This window comes from Pelmatolapia mariae, linkage group LG12 (genome assembly GCF_036321145.2).
Source record: "Pelmatolapia mariae isolate MD_Pm_ZW linkage group LG12, Pm_UMD_F_2, whole genome shotgun sequence".
Classification (NCBI taxonomy): domain Eukaryota; kingdom Metazoa; phylum Chordata; class Actinopteri; order Cichliformes; family Cichlidae; genus Pelmatolapia; species Pelmatolapia mariae.
This window is the reverse complement of record NC_086237.1, coordinates 6,203,631-6,217,950: the sequence shown is the minus strand read 5'-3', so window position 1 is coordinate 6,217,950 and position 14,320 is coordinate 6,203,631. Positions and strand designations below refer to the sequence as shown.

Below are 14,320 nucleotides of genomic sequence, written 5' to 3'. Positions count from 1 at the left end.
CACTGTACTCAAAATGTACACAGTCGTGTTAGTTCCCAGAACTCAAAAAAATTATGGAAACTCGTTGCCTCAAAAAAACTAAGTAAAGCTTACTTAGGATGACTGTTAGGACAACTTATACATTGCAAGTCTGCAGTATTAAGAATAACTTGATATTTCTGACTTTCTGACAATACCAATTGTTTACCTACTGACAAACATTTCAAGTTCAACTAAATGAAAAAACAATTTGTGGTACCATGAATATGATTAAAAATAATTAACAACAATTTTTGTAATGATGTTAAAATGAGCACAACTTTTATTTTCAAACACAACAAAGTACAACAGGACACTGGACACTGTTCTGCTGAATAAAAATTATATTGCCATCACTGTTATAATCTTACAATGAAACAAAGTCTCAGATGTAATTATTCTGAAAATAAGTTTAGGCCTACCACAAGTTTGTTTTGTACTTACATTATTTATATAATTAACATAAGATATTTGTTGTTCTGTCACAAGCGCAGTCTCTAATTTAAACAACACATTTGTTTTCCATTCCAACACAGGAGCTGCAATGTTGTAATATTTTAAGGATGCTTGTTTCCAGTCCAGGCATTACTGCCTGAATGACTGTCATGGATCGAGGTGATCCAAATGTAGGTGCAGAAGAAAGTCTTTAACTTCCCTTCAGTACAGTTGCAGTGGATGTGGGTTGGAGATGCAATGAGCTTGAACCTGCAGGCCACCATCTTCACTGACCACACCATCTGTGACGGAGGACTCATCTCTCCTGGTATCCTGCAACCAAACAATCATATTTTTTGGAACATGAACTTAATTGCTTTCTTAAAACATTTTTTTCTGCATTTGGTATAAAACAGACTCCAATTTAGACAATCTCAGGCTCCCTCCCCACCGGAGAGGTGACATTCAATGTCCCAAATTGTCAGTCTGGATAGCTGTGACCACCACGCAACACACAATATTGTCATGAAAGCATCATTTTAAAAAGGGCTATGCAAACATGGGCAATAACTTTCATTCTAATGATGTGCAAAATAATTTGGGCACAAAACAAATTTTGCTGTTAGAAAACTTGCAGACTTCACTATATACAGTGTAGACCCTCTAAACTAAGTTTGGGGGATGTGATCTTTCAAGAAATGCAGACCAAACTGTTGTTGTTTGTTTACTTACACAGCATGTCTTGTAGAATTAACTGGAGTCACAGCAACAACATAGTGCAGTCATATCTCAAGTCTAATGACAGAAGACAGGAAAAGATCAGTAAAGAAACAACTTCCCCAAACCAAAGCACAAACAAAACAATAAGTAAAACAGGCTGATCTAAAGTATGATTAAAGTTCAGCCTGATTAATATAAATGTCACTGACAGTTGCTAATATATTGGAAAACCAAAACACTTACCACTGAGTTGATGTCTTTCTGTCCAACAACAGGAGTGCTGGTCCCGAGCCTCAAAGACAGTAAGAAGCAAGCAGAGGGAGAAAAAACAGAACATTTTTCAGAAACTGATTTGATCCTTAATGGCTGTGCAATCACTGCAACATGGAGTTCGCTTATGTTGTTAAATAAAGGCTAGATTTGACATTAATAGATGCCACAGATGTTCTAAAGCTGCCACAAAGCATGAAAACGTCGGAGCATTTTTGCAAATATGTGATGTCTTGATAAATCGAGCAGATATTTGAAATTCACACAGCTACATTCTCACCTGAAAATATCTTAAAAGTTTATTTTGTGACCCAGAAAAAGTAATACGTTTTTCAGCGGCGCTCCTCCGCCATTGCCGCGCTTACAAGTGCGCACAGGCTCCGACAACCGTGGCCGACAAATGCGATCCTCTTTTTCCCCAGACTACCCTTTCTGGGTCACAAAATAACCTTTTAAGATATTTTCAGGCGAGAATGTAGCTGTGTAATGCTCAAATATCTACTTAATTTATCAAAATATCACATATTTGCAAAAGTGCTTCCACGTTTTCGGAGAGCTCTGTTATCCACCCCCCACACCTATCCCACCCCTAACGGCTGCACCTCCCAAAGAATTTTGTCTGGGCTCTTATCTCACTAATTTATTTCAAACAATCAACAAAAAAATTCACCGACATAGTTTTATGTAAGGTTTTTAAGGCTGTGGTGTTAATTTTTAAGTAACATGAGCACAGCGGCAGCAGCAACGCTAGGCTAACACTAACTAGCTAGCAAGATTATAAACCTGGTGCTAAACTAAGAGAAGCCACAAAATCAGTTTGAATAAGAGTAAACATTTACTCACCAAGTCAGTAAAGATCCACAGCAATGACAACAATAATATCTCCAGGTTTGCTCAACATATTCCATAACAAATGCTGGCGCCATGAACATGCGGACTGATCCGGGAGGGAGGAGGACGGTAGTCACGTGGCATTTTCAAAACACATCTTTCATCTTTCCGCCCTGAGAAGCAAAACTTCCAGCTTACTTAGTTTTTCTAAGTTAGGACAACTCAAATTAATCGAGTTTATCAGCATTTTTGCATAAAAAGTACTGGTAACTTATTTAAATTGAGTTCTAATAACAAATTGATAAAAATTGAGTTCAGCCTATTTAATATTTTTAATTAAACACAATATTACATTTTACAGTGCACAGCGACCAGTTAAACCCCATGGCACGGCAGGACTCGCCCCTCCCTCTGCACCTCTTCTTGAAGGCTGATGACCACCAGTGACTCAGATCTTCTGATTTCTGGAGAACATTGCTCTCATGAGCTGTGTTTAGTTCTTGGGGAAAGTTCACCATGCTCCACTTGATCTGAAGTCCCAAAATACAGCATAAGGAGCAGCCCCAGGTCATGGTAATAAGGGCATGGCTGTCTGCATCTTGGCTACAGATTTAAACATTTCCAATTCGAGCTCCACGTCATGCAATTCTAGAGGGAGACACAGAAATAAACTGAGCTGAATGATGGGTGTGGTACTTTCATGCATGTGGTCCTCATTTTGTTGGTGAACTCAGATGTTCATTTTTACGCCCGTATAGCGAGGTTCATTAACGGGTGTAAGAAAAGACTGTAGCTTTGATGAGTACGGCACTAATAGTGTGTCCACTCATGAACTCTGTCACAAATCTGAACATGTTGTGATGGAATAATGATGTCCACACATGCTGTAGTGATGAATGCTGACGATTTGTGGCCTTCTATGGATAAATCAGGATAAATCTTGACTTGCTCCTGCTCATGTCAGCCTCCCGATTATTAGCATCATGTAGCATCATGGCGTCACGGTACCTCTACTAGAAAACCTTTGGTCTCCCATGTTGCACTGTGGAGCCAGAAATTATACTATTGAGTAATAACATTCATGTGGATGGGTGGAGTTCATTTAAGGTGGCACTCCCCCTTACAGGCCTCCACTGTACTGAGGCCTTTCTTCACTAAGAGGAACTTCCTTTGCGTGATTCAACCACATTTAAAGATACACACCCAGCCCTGCAACAATTTATCTGGACCTCTGTGTAAACATAAAGGCATACACATCCATGCATAACTCAGCTGAACACGGCTGTAAAAAGCAAACATATCAACTCTGGCGCTAATCTTTAGTTCTAGAATAACACCATACCCTAACCACGCCCCTCAAATTTAAAGGTATAAAGCAAAACCCTTTGTGATGACAGACTGAATCAGTCCAAATGCATTAGCAGCAGGGACATCAGGTGTGTTTGATAATGTAGTCCAACCCATCAAGCAGATGAGTCTTCACCCTGTGCATTCAACAAACATTTAAAAACCAAATTGAATCATCAGGTTGCAGATCCATCCATGTTTTATTCTTTTGAATTTTCATGTTTGGGACACAAATTAAAAAGCTTTTACCAAAATAAAAACTGTCCAACTCTGGCTTTGTTCTGCTTATGATTAGAAGACGAGAGAATAAACGACGGGATGATTGGCGTGCCGTGGATTTGTGATTTGCACACAATAGTATGGCTGCGTCTTCTTCCAAAAAGAAATGTAGATCCCTGCCATGTGACAGATCTTTCAAGTTAAGCTTTAAGTTATTAGTAGAAGACAGAAAAGTTAAAGTATGCAACATATTGCAAACACATTCGTGCTCAAAATAAAGTGTAAACGGAAATAGGACTCACGACTGCTCAAGTGTAAAGAACGGCAATGTGTCTTTAATTAAAACCCTTTGGGTTATTTCCTGTAGCAGAAAGAAAAGGTCAGCTGAACAGGATGTAAGAGCAGAGAGGGGACAGTGAGTATGTGGCACCATCCTTTCTAGAGATGCACTGAAATGTGTAATGAATCAGTCCTCTTTCTATCCCCCAAGCTTCATGAAATCCTCTTTAATACTGAGTAACAATCCAATTATGAAGCACTTCTCTGAGCTCGTCTAAGAGAACTGGCACACACTCAATAATGTCCCATGTTCTCTGCAAAGGGGGGCTTCCCTGAGGTTTAGGCAGTGAGAAGCACACCAAAGAAGGCCATTGTGTTACACACAATGAAGGCCTTTGGAAATTATGGAGGAGGAGAGGTTGTGTCAGGACCTCGCATCAACATTTTGTAGGAGAAGCACAGACAAAGATGTTCTGAAACACCCACTGATTTTGGCATGTGAGGATGATGACTAGATAACAGGTAGTCTGGCACACGCAGAGATAAATAAAATAAACAAATGGAGCTGTAGAGTCCCTTTCCAAATCTGATCAAACATCTCTGGCAAGGAAAGAAGCCAGAGATGGTTGTGTGAGGGGAGTATGCATCTGTCAGTAATCAGGAACAATAGAGCTGTGCAGCATCCGGACTTTAATAAATCACTGAAGTAATATTACATAAATAAGAAGATAAAGTGAACATTTAGCAATACCTTGCTTCATATTCATTATTGTGCATTAAAGCAAGCTGTACAGTCAGCATGTTGCCAAAGTCTCTTGGAGATCAGGGCATGTGTGTGCCAGATCTTTCTAGTCTGCTTACATTCTTGGTTTCTAGAATTTGTTTTCTTTGTATCTGTTCAATGAGCTCAAGCTCGAGTTTAACCTCTTAACACCTACTTAAGATACATTTTAATACCCCGCCTAGACTTAGGGTAGGATTTTACCAATGACGAGAACGTGGACCCAAAGAGGCAGAACGAGACACGGACAGGCTGAGACGCAAAACACAGATCCTATTTAGAAAAAGTCTCACAGGGAAATTTTTGTGTGGGACAGAACTATAGTGCTGAAACTATTCACGAGACGGAGGAAACATGTAACACAGGCGTAGGTCTTCTGGAATGGAAAGAGAGAACGATTAGCTGAGAAGGGGAAACCGGGGTGAGGATGAACTAAATAACCTAACACCAAGTGACTTATTTTAAAAGTAGGTGGAGAGCGTCCCGGGAGTGGAATGGCTGCAGGTGGCTGGGTGGGCATCCTTTTTTTTTTTTTTTTTTTGCCTGTCCCGTTTGGTTCTTTTGCCATCAGAATTATTGTCTAAAGGCGAAGAAAGATGCCCAACGGATTTACTTTACCAAATGGACCATCCCAGCCTTGCCGTAATGGTCTATTTGATTCACCTTTTATTGTTTATTTTATTTTCACTTGCTAAATACGGGACAGACTTGAATGAGGAAAAGAAAAGGGAGAAAGAAAGAGGGAAAGAAAAACAGCGGAGAACAGAGACGGTGATAAAGGGCAAAAAACAAAAACCAACAAAATAAGCAGACAAAAAATACATCTATCAATCACCTGGATAACCTGTTGAGAAAGAAAAAAGAAAACAAGCAGAAGAAAACGAGAGCAATAGAATAAACAACATCACGATGATCTATGTGAATATAACAGTAAATACTAAATATTAAACATTATTGTGCAGCATGTAAGATCGACAGCGCACAGTGTGCTTTGAGGTAGGAGCCAAAAAGGGTGTAGTTTGTGTGTGTGAGCACCCGTGTGTACACCTGTGAGCATGAGCGCGCTTGTATTTAAAAGGTTCCTTCATGTAATGATCTGCTAGAGGGTGTGGGGGGCCACAGTCCCGTCCTCCTGGGCATGAAGCAGGTATGGAGGAGATCCAGGCTCTAGACATCCAGAGACCCTCAGAACACAAGAGTCCAAGGAAGACCAACAGAGGGGCAGCCAGGCCACTATCCCAGAAAGAGCTGAGGAGAGTCCCAAATGAGGGGTCACTCAGCAGCCGCGGAGCAGAAGCCAGGGAGGGTTGCAGTGACGTGCCCGTGAGCTCCGCCGGCAGCCAGCTGTGCCAGAGTGACCGAGCCCCAGGCCGAGGGCACCCCAGAAGGCAAGTGGCCCCTCCCTGGGGCCAGCTCCCCCGCTGACCCCAGTAGGCACTCCCACACTCTGCAACCCGCCATGGAAAGGGGACCCAGGCCCATCCGGACCGGGGCCCAGTACAGCAGCGCCGCCCGGCCCCACAGAGCCTGGGACAGCCCACCCGACCCCACCACAGAGAAAACTACACCCACCCCGTCATCCACTCATCTTCCAGACTACACAAGACAACAGACGCCCAGGCTGAGATCTTCCTCCACCTCTCCTATATCTCCCCCACCTGCAGAGTGAGTTCCTGAAGAGAGGAGAGCTCCTGCAAGATGTAACAACCTCCCCCACCAGTCGAAGAGCCCCCCAGGTGGCTCGATGCACTGGCGGCAGGGGAGGTCCTGCAGGGGAGGCCAAGGCTGGGCCCCCATACACCCACCCGCCCACAATCCCGGCAACACACCAACCAGGACCCGAGCCCCCGAGGCCCGGCCAGGGCCCCAGCCCAGAGACGGAGCACCCCCAGAACCCCACGCCCGTCCCGGACCCACCCAGGGGCAGCCAGGCTACCATGTCAGTAACCCACGTCCGTCAGCACAGACCCTCCCCTAGCCCCGCTGCACGCAGCCACGAGGAAACCGTCACCTAAGAGCCAACAGAGCCCGCTACCCCGGGTTGAGCCCCCAAGGAAGATGCTCCTGGGGAACCCCCCGACGCCCTAAGCCTGTCCCTACCCCCACACCAATCACAACAGCGAAGGTGGGACCAAACTATGACCCCCCACCCCCACTAGGTGATGGAGCTGATCAAAGGAGCCCAGAGCAATTGATCTGATGTGGTGGCAGAGGCTGTATCAAGACTAATGTAATCTAATAGATCATTTCTATATTGGTTAGAATTAAGATTATTTTTATTTTTCCAGTTCATGAGGACTGTTTTCTTGGCTATGCATAGGGCAGTGAAAACCATATGGGCTATATTCTTTTCTGTAGTGACATTATCTAAGCTGCCCAACAAACACACTAAAGGGGAAGTTGGAATGTTACATTTCAGACACTTTGATAAGTCTTCACATATCTTGCGCCAAAACTTCTGAACTGGTGGACAGAACCAAAGAGCGTGGATATAATTGTCCGGTGAATTGGTTTGGCAGTGTGAGCAGTTGTTGGTAGACGTAAAGCCCATCTTGAACATCCGATGACCTGTATAGTGCACTCTATGTAGTATTTTGTATTGAATTAATTGAAGACTGGGATTTCTAATTAGATGAAAGGTTTTTAAGCAAATCTGAGACCAGAAGTTTTGGTCTAAGTTAACTGATAAATCCGCTTCCCATTTTGCAATAGGAAGTGATATTGATTCATCTATTTTAGAAAGCATTCTGTATATTTTGGAAAGTAATTTTGGGGTTTTAAGAGTAAGAAATTGTACCACACTTGGTGGTGTTTGTAGTTCAACTTGATCGGGTTTAAATTTCTTTTTTACTATGGATTTAATTTGTTGATATTCTAAAAATCTTTTCTTGTTGATCCCATATTGTGTAACTAGTCTGTCAAATGAAATAAATTCTGTTCCTTCTAATATATGTTCTAAGTATTTGATTCCTTTACCACTCCAATCTGGAAAGTTTATCATATTATTGTTTTGTAATATGTCAGGGTTGTTCCAGATAGGTGTACGTTTGCATGGGATTAATGAAGACTCTGTCAACTTCAGAAACTCCCACCATGCTGTCAGAGAGGAGCTAATGTTGACGCTTTTGAAGCATTCATGTCGTTGAATGTTTGAGCTGATAAATGGTAGATCTGAAATCTCTAGATTATTGCAAAGTGCTTGTTCTACATCTAGCCAAGGTTCATCTAAGAGGGTATGTTTTAGCCATCCTGAGATAAACTGAAGCCTGTTGGCTAAGAAGTAGTGCTGAAAGTTAGGTAGTTCTAATCCTCCTTTATCCTTGGTCTTTTGTAGTGTTTTTAAGCTTATACGTGGGGGTTTATTTTTCCAAAGGAATTTGGACATATATGAATCTAGAGATCTGAACCAATCTTGTGGCGGTTTAGTTGGGATCATTGAGAATAAATAATTTATTTTTGGTAAGACCATCATTTTTATAGCGGCAACCCTTCCCATGAGTGATATGGGTAGACATTTCCATCTAGCCAGATCACCTTCTACTTGAGCATCCTTGACGACTGTGCAGGAATTGAGAGATGGACCTGGGAATGTCCAACAGCCCAAGGTGAGGGAGGCGGGAGGGCAGGCAGGTGAGCAGAGTGAAACTGAGCATGTGTCCAGGATCCAAATATCCAGAGAGACCACTGTTCAGACCGGAAATGTTTCCGTAGCAACACTGGAGGCACAGGCAGAAACAAGACGAGACATAAAAAACAAAGAATGCAAGAACCAGAGTGAGCTAACTGGTACTAACTGTACTAACTGGTCAGCAGACAAACTGGTGGAAGGTAGATAAGCTGCTGGCCTTAAACACTGGCTGGTGATCGCTGGATTGCTGTTAGGTGAGCCCACCAGGTGTGTTGATGAGAGCCCAAAGGTGGGGCTGCGAGTGAAAACAAGGAAAAAACACAGCCACTCACCCAGCCTCTGACACCTTCCACCCTTTTTCATCTGGGTGGAAAACTGTTGAGACAAGACGTATGAGAATTCACATGAAGTGTCACTTGTTTATCAATTCCTAAAACAAACTGACTAAAAAGCACACGGTAAAAGAGTCTGAGCCCGTCATGGTCAGTCGCACTTACTATTTATATCAGAGTTTATTAGTTCACTGTGTTTCTCCCTGTTTTCCTTTTGTAGCCACATTTCCCTGTTTGTTTATGGTTATGTAACTTCTGTTTGCCAGTTAGTTTTCTTCCCCTCATGTCTTTCCTTCAAACTTGGTCCGAGCGTCTCTCAGCTCCGTGCCAGTAATGAATGGCAGGCTTTGTGAAAAACTGAAACATCGGAATCAATTGTGCAGAATTGTATCAAGGTTTCAAAGCAATCTCACACCCAGCTCCACGTGTTGGAAACTAATGCTGTCATCACATTTCAATAACGCTACTTTGTGTAATAATAACAAAGACAAATGTTGCACAATTCTAAACAAAGCAATATTCATACCTGACTAATAATAAGAAGAAATGAGAAATACAGCTATAAACAAGGTAATAAAAAAGAAGAATGAACAATGTGCTTTAGTAGATGAGGCTGTTGCAATGCACAGAAAAACAATTCATAAAACAAGTTGAACAAAAGCTGCTGTAGTTCTTAAATGAGGCTGAACCAGCTTCATTTCTGTTAATTATTATCCCAGCCTTGAAAAACAACCCTCAAAGATTTGCAGCATTGCAGAAATCTAAAAGTGACTATTGTTGTGCTCCTGGAGTTATAGTATTTACCAATCCTGCAACAGTCAGCCGCTCTGTAAACCAATCACTTATACACAAAACATTTCAGCCACACTACTTAAAACAGTTAGATTTACATTGTTTTAGTTTGTTGATTACATAGATGTTTCATTTAGGACAACAAAAGTCCCTAAAATTATTCTGGTTTACAGAAACCACAGAATTACTGTAGTGTGCTTATAATCCGATAAATTTAATGGAATACAATGGTACAGATATTTACTGTAGCAATAAAATGGTTGAGCTATGAATTGTGGGGTAACATACATTTAGAGGGTGTACTTATCTGTATTGGATTAATCAGCTACAGCAGCTGTGTTTATGGGAAATTTTGACCAGCCTTTGAGAAGCGTATTTTTGAGACGCTGCTGTTCGATGAGAAGCCCTGGCTCACAGTCTCCTCTCTAAATGAAGTCAGGACTCTGTGCAGGGCAGTCAAGTTCACCCACACCATACTCGCTTGACTATGTCTTTGTGCACTGTTGCACAGTCATGCTGGACCAGGAAGTAGCCATCCCCAAACTGTTCACTCAAATTGAAATGTGACAAATGTCTTGGTATGCCGAAGCATTAAGAATTCCTTGCACTGGAACTAAGGGGCCAAGCCCAACTTTTGACCATAATACACCAAACCTTACACTTGGCACAATGCAGTCAGACAAGTACCTGTCTCCACTGCTCTAGAGTCCAGTGACAGTGTGCTTTACAACACTGCATCCGACACTTTGCATTACGCTTGGTGATGTACGGCTTGGATGCAGCTGCCCGGCCATGGGAACCCATTCCATGAAGCTCTCTACTCACTGTTCTCGAGCTAATCTGAAGACATGAAGCTCGGAGGTCTGCAGCAACTGACTCTGCAGAAAGTTGCTCTTTGGTTTTATGTGGCCTACCACATTGTGGCTGAGTTGCTGTCATTCCCAGTAATATAACTATTATATAATCACTTGTTTATTTGGCTTAAATGTTACTGAGATTAAAAATGATATTTCTGAGACTAGAAGAAGGCAGCAGAAATTGACATTTTAGATCCACACCCAGAAAACTCCTGATTATGTTCATCTGATCAAGAATCTAAATCAATCAAAGTTTCTACCACCTGACATTTTGGCCATAGCTGTAATCGTTGCCACAGGCGGCCCAAGAACTATTTGGTCTTACAGTATTACCTGAGTACTGAGGGTAAAAATGTTTAGATATTTTAGCAGGACAGCTGATTCTACAGGTTTATCATTCACCTTCTAGTTGTCTTAGCCTATGTGGTGTTGTTTGGTATCATGTTACTCCTGCCCATCTCCCCACTCATTCTTATAAATCTTACTGAGTTGCAATAAAATTATTCTCAAATAGAGAGTACAAACCAACCCAAACCAGTGTTTGGACAACGATTATCTGATGTGATTTCAGTTGTTGTGCATAACTTTTATATGAACAAGACCGTAAAGCTAAAGTGCAAACTACAAACCATCTACTGCTGCTTACATACAACACCTGTTAAGACAACATGCTAACATAAAGCTACCAGGAAAAAAGCCTGGAGCTGAATTTATGTTGATCCAAACAGCCAGAGCTGTCCAGCAGGTAACAGATGCAGTGATGAGCAGTCAGGCTTGTAGCACTGTAGCCCCCATTTCTACAGATGAATCCCTATAGGCACTATGACGTCTTCAACCTTGCTGTTGGGTTTATGTTTATATTTCTACACTCAAACAATGATCTTGTGTATGACTGTGTACCTCAGAGCACCATGTTGTACAGTAATGCAATGCATTTTTTTTAAGTAACAGGTGATGTGTAATCCATTCCTTTTCTGCCATGGCTACAGATTTATTGCACCCAGAAAGCACGCTGTCACAAAGGACCTCACAGTAAAGATATTTATTTACAACATTCATTAAGGTGAACAGAGACTTGGAAGAAGGACTCACAATAAACGACTGGCAGTCAGAGTCTATAAAGAGGAACGGGGAGAGTTAGCACGGGCTGCAGGTGTGTCACAGAGACTGGAGGGTATCAGTTTGAACTGGGAAACGTAGAAATCAGGGTGAAACAGATGCCAGATGGATTCATCACGTTACCAACAACAAAAGGACCAAGGTATCTGGTTTTGAGTTTACAGGTCATGGCTTTAGAAGATAAAAATACTTTCTGACCTGAATGATGTCGTGGGTCCGTGGCTCTCCTATTGGTTAACGCATTGGTTCCAATCAGCAGTCGTGTGTAGGGCCTCCTGGTTCTGTCCCACATGCTGGTGGTCCTTAACTGATGACACAGCGATCTGAGTAACAGACTTGGATCAAACAGGCTTCAAAGGGAGATGGATGTTAGTGTGCTATAAAGTGTGAGCTTCATCAATATGATCAGTGTCGGTGGTGCAACAATTTTTTTCCCAGTCCATGGTCAGACCTCACGTGCATTTCTTCAGTTCTGCACTGATAAGGAGACGACTTGGCACAGAAGGAAATATCAACTTGGATAGTCAAGTTCATCAGCTTCTCCAAATTCTCAACCTCACGTCTCGTAGCCAACTCAACCTTTAACTATTCACTCCAAGCATCATAGAATCGATATAAAATCTTTAGCAAGTACTTACCAGAAAATTCTGCCACTGGCCTATTTTACTTCATGAGTCTGCTTATATACAGACCAGAAATCACCAACAGAGCACAAATAAGACACCAACTCAGTGGGGCTGGAGACTAAATATATCACACTGTAACAAGGCAGCCTTTTGTGGCTGGATTTACAGTGAGGACGACGCCTGAGACACAGTATGGTGGAAGCCAGAGGTGTCTACGTATATCTAAAGCCATGACACTCAATGGCAGTCCAAGTCTTCTAACAACAACAGCAACCACTCCCTTGTCTAATGGCAAATGGCAGCCTTAAATACTCTCAGCTGTTTACTCTGAGGTGACTTTACCAAATTCTAACTTTTCACCAACATTCTGTAAATATATACACACATTTTACCATTTTCTGATAATTGAATCTTTTATACTTTAACCTTACACGTTAAGCCTATTATGAAAACACCAAAACCCCACGTACAGAGATTCCCCACACTCCCTTCCCTCCTGGAAGTTTAAATGGTGTCCGGACCCCCAAGGAAACATTTGTCCAAACACCCTGGAGAGGACATAGAAAGCACAGGTGAGTAATCACATCTCACAGCAGCTTCTCTGCACCAACACTCTTACCTCTAGACTTTGCACACACATGTGCCTATGTTTTCCCTAACAGTAGAACTTATTTGTTCCCAGTAGCAATTCTGTCCTCCTCACAGACAACCACCACAATCAATGAGGAGCAGCTGTGCAGGACCTGGAACAACAGGCTACCTGCTAATTATTAAAATACTCAATAAATATTCAATAAATAATTAAACCTATTGTGTCCAAATGGTTACTGATGTGCCAATCTATGCTTAAAGTGCAGTGATAAAGAAAGTGCTAGTTAAAGTGCTTTTAATAAAGTGAGAAAGTGCTCCTGAAGTGCTGTACGAGTTACTTACTTTGTAGGTAGAGTCAGTCTGGGAGAGAACCACAGTCACAGCTGAGCATCAGTACAGTCCTCGTATAAGCAGCTCCACCCAGGTCTGCCCACTAATCGACCTGAATGAGGAAAAAACACCCAGCCAGGCTCCACTCAGACATTTTTTTTGATTAATAATGTGATAAATGTGATAAAACATCTTTAAATTTTAACAATGAATGAGAACTACTCTTTCTGTGATGCCCAAGCTTTTAAAGAATTTCTCATGTTTTACAACTTTAGTTATCTGAGACTTGAGCCAAGGACACAGGCTGTTCAACACCCCCCACCAGTTGCTCTATTATTGTTTTGTTTTTGTTCCAGCGATGACCCATCCTGCCCAGGGCAAGGATTCAAGTTTCATCACACACATTCCCTGTTCTGCCCCAGAAACACTGCAAGTCTAAATGTTGTGCAGTTACAGTTACAGACCTGTCCACATCCACCCACACTGTGCTCTGAGCGAATAAATCCATATACATTAGTGAAAACATGCCATGTAATTCTTCCAAGACTCTGTCCATAAGAAGTGGAACAGCAGTGATGACTCTTTTACTAGCCTGACAGAGAGAAAGCCCCTTGGAAAAGAGCTGACAAATTACTTCCAGACCAGTTATACTGGAAACACGTTTTACTTCTATTCTTGAGAAGCACACACATATATATCTTCAGATGGTAACGAAGAGAGGGAAGGTAGTCCGAACTCAGGGGATCACAGTACCAAAAGGCAACATTCCAGACATTAAGGACGGTGCCTGGGAATCCCACAGGCAACTGGGAACCACGCTAGGAAAGCTGCAACCACCAAGTACCTGCAGAGGGTCAGGCAAGTCCTGAAGAGTCAGCTGGACAGTAAGAACAAGATCCGGGCTATCAACACCTACTCCCTGCCCGTGATCAGGTACCCTGCTGGGATAATAAGCTGGTCAAAGGAGGAGATAGAAGCCACTGACATCAAGACCAGGAAGCTCCTCACCATGCTTGGAGGGTTATACACCTTACACTAAGCGGAAGGAAGGAGGTCGGGGACTAGTGAGTGTCAGTACTACAGTCCAGGATGAGACAACAAACATCCACAAATACATCAGTAAGATGGCCACAACCGACCGTGTG

General features: G+C 42.3%; 1 long non-coding RNA gene across 2 annotated transcripts; it reads right to left on the bottom strand.

Moving 5' to 3' along the window:
* Positions 1-616: 616 nt before the first annotated feature.
* LOC134639233 (uncharacterized) lies at positions 617-2,632 on the bottom strand. Of its 2 annotated transcripts, XR_010095317.1 has the most exons (4): positions 2,287-2,632; positions 1,417-1,465; positions 1,186-1,248; positions 617-786 (listed from the first exon to the last, which is right to left on the bottom strand). It is a non-coding gene; the product is annotated as an uncharacterized LOC134639233 (long non-coding RNA). The 2 variants fall into 2 exon arrangements; XR_010095316.1 differs by lacking the exon at positions 2,287-2,632 and having other exon boundaries at positions 1,417-1,701.
* Positions 2,633-14,320: the final 11,688 nt, after the last annotated feature.